General features: G+C 50.1%; 1 protein-coding gene across 3 annotated transcripts in view; it reads right to left on the bottom strand.

Annotated features, from left to right (window-relative positions):
* Positions 1–7562: 7562 nt before the first annotated feature.
* The window catches only part of LOC106804929 (homer protein homolog 2-like), a 110549-nt gene continuing 110233 nt past the window's right edge, over positions 7563–7878 (bottom strand). For 2 of the 3 annotated variants that reach the window (XM_014806340.1, XM_014806364.1), the window contains one exon: positions 7563–7796. The gene's annotated coding sequence lies outside the window, so the exon portion shown is untranslated. The remainder of the gene's footprint in view (positions 7797–7878) is intronic. The other variant, XM_014806357.1, reaches the window with a different exon arrangement.

Here is a 7878-nt window from a genome sequence, read left to right as displayed (position 1 = left end):
TGTTCTGGGGGAGGGCCCCCCAAATACCCCCCCCCTCGCGTGCTCGCAACCTTGGGGTACGGTTAGACTCACCCCTGATACAAATCCTGTACACGCCCCTGCCGAGCAAATTGCCAACATTGAAAAACGAACCCCCCCCCCAATATAAAGCTGGCTACGGGCCTGCATCTGTACTCGGTTTGTCTGTTCGTTTCAATAGCTATAACAGCGCCGTGTCGTGATAGAGTGTCTCTCCAACCCAAAATCAATTTAATTATAGATTTGCGTGCGATGTGATTCTATAGATGAGCCAGAATGAACTGAATGCGCTTATTGAAGCTATATGCCGAGGCGGAAGCAACCCTAACGTCAGCCTTCACTCCACCTGACCTTAAACCCAACTCTCGCATTATCTGTAGCGATAATTTTATTCGGAGCTTTCACCGTTCTACTACCGTGAATTACATTAACCGTAGCCTCAACTACATTAATTTTATCCTTTTAGCCGTAACCACAACTGTAACGTAACACTACTCTCAACCATATTTCCATATGCAGCAGTAACTCTAACCCACACCTTAAATTGACTACGTCACGAATTTTCTATGGTAAAATTTGTAAAATGTTTGTTGCCATTTTTTTACATTAAAAGTAAGAACTAACGGGACTAAACGTATCATCAAATTCTTACCTGATAAGATTATTTCTCAACTAGTTAAAAATCCAAAAAAACCTGGACGATTTGATATTAGTGTTCCTGACATTAATTGCTTGCTATGGGCTATGTATGCGTCACGAGTGTATGTTTACATCGAACAATATAGTAAAATAAGAAGTATAATGCAGAAATTTAACCATAAAAAGTGAGCAGAATTACTTATATTTTGTGAAAAAGTAGAAATATTTTTTTATTTTTTACTATTTACGGTGCCGTAATCACTTTAAGTATCCGCGGCCTTAACCCTTAGCTCACCATACCACTAATTTAAACCGTAAGCATATCATCAACCCCAACCTTACCCTCAGCTTGCGGTACCGCTTACCTTACCTTACCTAACCTTACCTTACCTTACCTTACCTTACCTTACCTTACCTTACCTTATCCAATCAATATCTAAAACAACACACCTCCTAACCACCACATAAACCGTAACACTAACCTTAATCTCAATCCCAACGTCAACATGAACTAAGTGAGCAAATTTGCGACGTTTTCAATTTGGTTTCAAGTTTCTTCGTAACTCGTTAAAACGCGAAGTGGCGCGTTTCCCCCGAACCTTCCGTCCAACCCGAAGGCGTACGTCTACCCGGGGGCGCTTTGAGCTACACACGTGTTTTGTCATTTTCTAGCCAGTTGACGAATTTACAACCTTGTTCTAGCGCAGATGCAAGTCATATAGAGTTAAGCCTGCACGACCCTGATATAATATTAAAGCACGCTTACTACATACATTGCATACCTCGCGAGAACGCTTATTACGGTTCCTCGCGAGAACTACGAACAGTCGCCTCGCGTGTGCGCATGCGCCGCTTCGAGGATCGACTTCGTAAGCTCCGTTTGTAATAGGTGAACAGCGGCGAAGGTCATCTCAGGTGCGCATCTGCTGACGTCATCGGGAGTGACGTCTCCGCGAGTGACGTCACCGGGCGAGCGGCGTCGGACAGCTGGGTGACCGGATGACACGGATGCTAGCAGCTGCATGTGGAGCGCGCGCTTTGCATAAGTGAATAACAAGCAGAGCGCACGCACGTGACGTGACGCGCAATAGCCTCGGTCGGCCACGGAGGACCATGCAGACATAAATCATGCGACCAGGGCCAGAGGGGAAAGAGAGAGAGAGGGGGAGAGAGAGACAGACAGAGAGAGAGAGAGCAAGAGCGAGCGAGCGAGCGAGAAAGAGAGAGAGAGAGAGAGGAGAGATAGACGAGGAGATCGATGAGAGAGATGAGAAGCCATGAGCGAGAGAGAGAGAGATAGTGAGTGCAAAGAGAGGAGCGCCGAGAGAGCTCGAGCTAGCGAGCCGAGGGAGAAATGGCGCGAGGAGGAAGGCTCGCGCGCGCGAGAGTGAGAGAGAGAGAGAGAGGGAGAGAGGAAAGGAGAGAGGGGAGAGAGTGGGGGGGACAGAATAAAATAAATCAAGGCGTAGCGGACCGGTGCTGCCCTCATAAATTAAGAAATCGCACGGGTTCCCGATGCCGGACTAGAGAGAAATAATCTTGTTCGTAGCTTGCGTCGCGCGTACATGTCCGCGATGGATGCCGTACGTGCGTGCGCGCTACAGTGTCCGCGCATGCGCCGTGCAGTGCGTTGCGCTGCGCGTACATGTCCGCGATTGGATTGCGTGCGCTGCGTGCAGTCGCCGCGCGGCGTACAATATCCGCGATGGGCTGGGTGCGTGCATGTGCGCGCTGCGTACATGTCCGCGTATGGATGCGGCTCGCGTGGCTGTGCGTGGACTGCGTACATGTTCCGGCGATGCGTCTTGTGCTGGTGCGTATGGCGCACGCGCGTACATGTCCGCGATGGATGCGCTGCGTGCGTGGCTGTGACGCAGCGCGTACATATCCGCGATGGCGCGGCAGCGTGCGTGCGTGCCATGCGTACTATGCTCCGCGATGGTATAGCGTGCGATCGCGTGCGCGCTACATGTCCGCGATGGCAGTGCGTTGCGTACGTTTGCGCCGCGCGTACATGTTCCGCGATGGATGCGTGCGTTGCGTGCGCTGCGTGTGCGCTACATGTCCGCGATGGGCTGCGTGCGTGCGCGCCGCGTACATGCTCCGCGATGGATGCAGTGCGTGCGTGCCGGTGCGTTGCGCGTACATGTCGCGATGGCGTGCGTGCCGTGCCGCGCTCGACGCGTACAGGTCCGGCGATGGTCGTGCGTGGCCGCGCGTATATGATCCGCGATGGATGCGTGCTGTTGCGTGACGCATAAATGTCCGCATGGATGCGTTGCGTTACTGTACTGCCGTGCGTATGCGCCGCGCGTACATATCCGCGATGGTGTGCGTGCCGTGGGCGCGCGTATTATGTCCGCGATGGATGCTTGTGCGTTGCTGCAAGCGCGTACATTGTCCGCGAATGGGCGCGTGCGTGCTGCGCGCGTATATCGCCCGCGATGGATGCAGTGCGTGCCTGATGCGCGTACATGTCCGCGATTGGTGCGCGGTAGCCGTGGCGTTGCGCGTACATGTCCGCGCATAGGTGCAGTCTGCCCGTGCGACGCGCGTACATTGTCCGCGTATGGCGCGTGCTCTGCGCGGCGTACATTTCCGCGATGTTTGGTGCGTTGCTGTGCGCACGCGTCATTATGTCCGCGAATGGGCTACCCCGGCGCGTGCGAGTGCGTGCGCCACATGTCGTGCGTAGCTGTGCGACGCCTATATGCATTACATGGGACCGCGTGCGCGGCGTACCTGCGGGCGCCGCGCGCTGCATATATTCTTGTATTATTTGGCGTTTCGTGGCGTACGTGCCTGTACGCGCGCCGTGATGCATATGTGCATGCTGCATGCTGTGCGTGTGCAGCCGTATTTCATGCTGCCAACGCGGACGCATCTTTTATACACAACCAAAGAATAACTCTGTATAATAGCCATACATAAGAATTACCCTTCAAGCACTAGTGCCATTATCATTTAATTCTCAGCGAACGACATATATAGATACGGGGTGTGCCAGAGCTCGCGCGGGATAGCATTCTTCAACTAGTATTATTCATGATATTATATTCATTGCCACTTAATCATCATTTGACGCATGTGATGCTATCGGTAACCTAGCTTCATCGTTCAGCGCCCACAGATATAGCCGTGAAAGATACGGGCTTCATACTATCAACAATCCATTTGGGCCATGGCCACGGATATGTATACGGAATATATTATGGGAGTCCCGATGTTTTTTGTTGTATATGTATATATATATTATTGTGTGTGTGTGTGTGTGTGTGTGTGTGTGTGTGTGTGTGTGTGTGTGACAGTGTGTGCGTGCGTCCGTGTGCGTGCGTGTGCGCGTGCGTGCGTGTGCGTGCGTGCGTGCGTGTGAACTGTTACATTATAACTTCCGACTTGGCGATCTTTGTCGAATGAGTCTCTGCCCTAGCTTAGCTGCCTCGCAGTCTCTCTCTCCGCACGCTGCATGGCGGCTACCGCTACCACAATGCGCCGCGCCACCATCTCGTTGCTGGCAACGCGCGCGAACGACTTCCGCAAGTTTTCTCTGCGAGCGAGCAGCCGGTCACGGGCACGCATTCACACGGGACGTTTGTTTGTAGATCTTATCCGATCACCGACAAACGGGTCGCGCAGTAGAAGTCTGTGTGAGGCTGGGGGGTGGGGTGGTGGTGGGGGGGAGGTTAACGCGTGAAGTTGTTGTAGACGTGACCGCAGCGGCGTTGACCCGTTAACGCCGAGAATGCGCCGTTTTGATCAATGTCACTAGTAGGGTTAGATCCTTTCGGAACGAATGCCCGCGCGTGCATGCGTGCGTGCGTGTGTGCGTGCGTGCGTACATGCGTGCGTGCGTTCATGCACGGACATGTTACTGGCAGAAACGCCGTCGCCGATGTCAAAACGTTGAAATCTGTGGCGCATGCGCGTGGGAGCGCGTCGTAGTGCGTGTGGCCGGCGTTGTGTGTGAACGAATGCATGCGTGCGTGCGTGCATGCGTGCGTGCGCTTCTGGGCAGCGACGCATGCGTGCAGGATGCGTGCGTATAAATAATATTCGAACAAACACTGGGACTTGGACTTAACAGTAGTGGAGTTAGTTTATTTTTCTAATACAGGCGCCGAGCAAACACCCATCTTCCTATAACTAACATCTCCTATACATACACCGAGTAAACCAGTTTGGCGTACGTGTTCTCTTAACAGAGCGTACGATCTACAACAAGGCCCAAGAACACGCGACCTACATTTACACTTCATAAATCAATCACCGATCGATCGAACTATAGCAGATCGAATGTGTGAGCAGGCACACACGCGCACCTCTCACACACACACACAACCACGTGTAAACTGTATTTATAAAACGTTGACTGCAAAGGCAAGCACGATTATGACGAGATCTCCACGGCGCTCGCGGAGTAAGAAATATACAACAAAACATCGAGCCGATGAAAATTCCTATTCGGCATAGAAGACGTTCGATGATTGGTTCGTCGCCGGTAACGTGACCGACTCTGTCGAGGTTTGACTGCAGACTGCCCGGACTGCAGCGCGCATATGATAGATTAATATACATTGGCAACACTGGACAACGAGAGAACCGTTGCTATCAGATACTATATGCTGATTCGCCTTCGAGACTAGTTCGGCAGTGCACAGAAACGCCACCACGTGGTGTAAACAATATACTCGCGTATATTCTACAAAACGAGACTCTATGCACACACGCACACACGCACGCACGCACACACACACACACACACGCAGGCGCACGCAATGCACGCACGCCGCACGCACGTCCAACGCGACGGCAAGCACGCAACACACCACACACACACACACACACGCACACCGAACACCGTGTACACACACATAGACCATTCACACGCACGCGAGCCAATTCGGTTTTAAAAGATTGCGAATAAGGATACCTATAGAGTGCCTTTTCATAGAATAATGTCTATTTAAAAGGATCCTAGACATTTGTTATTGATTTTTTTCTGCACGCAGAATTCACCTAGTCCTGAAGGCGATGGATACAACAAGGTATATGGCAGCGGACGATTCTTATGTTGAATGGTACTCTTGCCAATAGACACAAATCGTGGAATCTCAATAGGTAAAGGGTGTACTATAGACACCGACAAGCATTCACAACTTGTCATTTGAAACAGACGTACATAAAGACAAGCATTCACCGCCCATCATGTCCGACAAAGGGAGACGGTGGCAAGCATTAATAGCCTGTCAATCACTCCCCTTACACATTTTTTTCATCCTAAATAATTCTATCGGTTCTCATTGTTATCTCATGCGGACACAGTCTCTTCCTAAAAAGAGTCTTTACATGGTCTATTAGAATTAAGGCGGAAAAACACCGAAAAATGGAACCTAGAAATGGAATGTGAGACGAATAATTTAACCTGCAACATGGCCGAAGTAATAACACTTCGCCGTGACGTCACTATAGGTTCACAGTTGCTGCCGCTGCGACAATAACAGGTCACGAGTAAAAAGTAGTTCCCAATAGAGAAACGCGTCGTGATGTATATATATTTATATATTTAACCACATATATACAAACAAATCTTAGATCAAAAATCGTCAGTAAACACCACGAGAAAACAACAAAAACGACGACAACAACCAACGGTAACGTGTAGAAACGTGCACGCGCTTTTCTTATCGTAAGGCGTTTATACAAACGGCTATCTAGGCAGTCACGCTACAATAGCACGGCGTCGAAAAAATGATGATCGCCGGCGTTTCTTATGACGCTGTACGGTCAGTATTACTAGAGTATTGCTAACTAGGGTTGGCTGAGATTATTAACATATCCGCCCGTTGTCAAACAACTGGAAAATATTCGAGAAACAAATCGTGGAATATATATGTAAACGGCGCAGGTTCTCTATCGATCTATCTCATCGATATATATATATATATATATATATATATATATCAGGAGTAGATAATAGGGAGCGGGGGACTCTCACGAGCTCACAATCACAAGCAAACATGGCGCTCGCCGGATAACAGCGAAGAAATTGCGGACAAGTACATCGATAGAAAGTTGGAAGTCATTTACTACGAACGATCGGCCCGCCACGTAAATTGCTTTTCGATGTCCGGATAGCTTTCACAATATTTTTTTTTGCGCATCGCTCCGACCGTACCACTATCAGCAAGTACGATAATAAAACACAGGGATGCATGCTCCTGCACACAGCATTGGGGGATCTCTCCCGAAGTAACTCTTTACATAGATACGGCTAAAATACTAGCATCTGAGGGAACACATCCAACTACCCGGTGCATCAGCTTTGTAGGTGGGGGGGGGGATGAGAGCTCTGCTAGATGAGATTGAGAGTAGCATGATTAATGCATGTATGTGTGGGGCACTTACGATATTAAAATATTGTAGGGCTGGCAATAAACTGAGACTGTCGCGAACGACGAGGCCAGGAGGTCAGTGTGCTGTCAAGGAGAACCACCGATGCTCTTGCTTACACTACAACCGCCAACTTTATTTCTATATATATATATATATATATATATATATATGCATTACCTATCGCATCGGCTCTTCAACCTTTTCTTTCTCACTTTTCATTCCCACGCCTACGGCTTTGTTATATCTCTCAGTCACATCCGCGAATATCTTATTTCCATTTGCCCGCCGTTTGAACAAATCTCTTTTAATTCAAGCATTCCTGTTCTCCTACTATATATTTCCTCTTGGGCGCCCTCAGCACACGCCTTTGTCTTCCCACATCATACCTATGCATCTACTTCCCGCTTCATTCTTTGATTTTACTGGTATCTCTCTTCCTCTACATCATGCCATGCCCCCTTTATTCCACACACACACACGCACGCACGCACGCACGCACGCACGCACGCACGCACGCACGCACGCACGCACACACACCCTTATCTCCTACCTTCTCCCGTACCTTCTCTACCCCTCCGCTGTCACCTTCTCCCGTACCCTCTCTACCCCTCCGCTGTCACCTTCTCCCGTACCCTCTCTACCCCTCCGCTGTCACCTTCTCCCGTACCCTCTCTACCCCTCCGCTGTCACCTTCTCCCGTACCTTCTCTATCCCTCCGCTGTCACCTTCTCCCGTACCCCCTCTACCTCCTGTCCCTTCTCCGTCTCTTCTCCCTCGCTGTTCATTCTTCGTACCCTCCTACCCTCCACCCGCTCGTCACCTTACTCC

Source organism: Priapulus caudatus, unplaced genomic scaffold, assembly GCF_000485595.1.
Source record: "Priapulus caudatus unplaced genomic scaffold, Priapulus_caudatus-5.0.1 Scaffold5, whole genome shotgun sequence".
Classification (NCBI taxonomy): Eukaryota; Metazoa; Priapulida; class Priapulimorpha; order Priapulimorphida; family Priapulidae; genus Priapulus; species Priapulus caudatus.
Note: the sequence above shows the minus strand (reverse complement) of the source record. Positions and strands in the feature narration are given on the sequence as shown.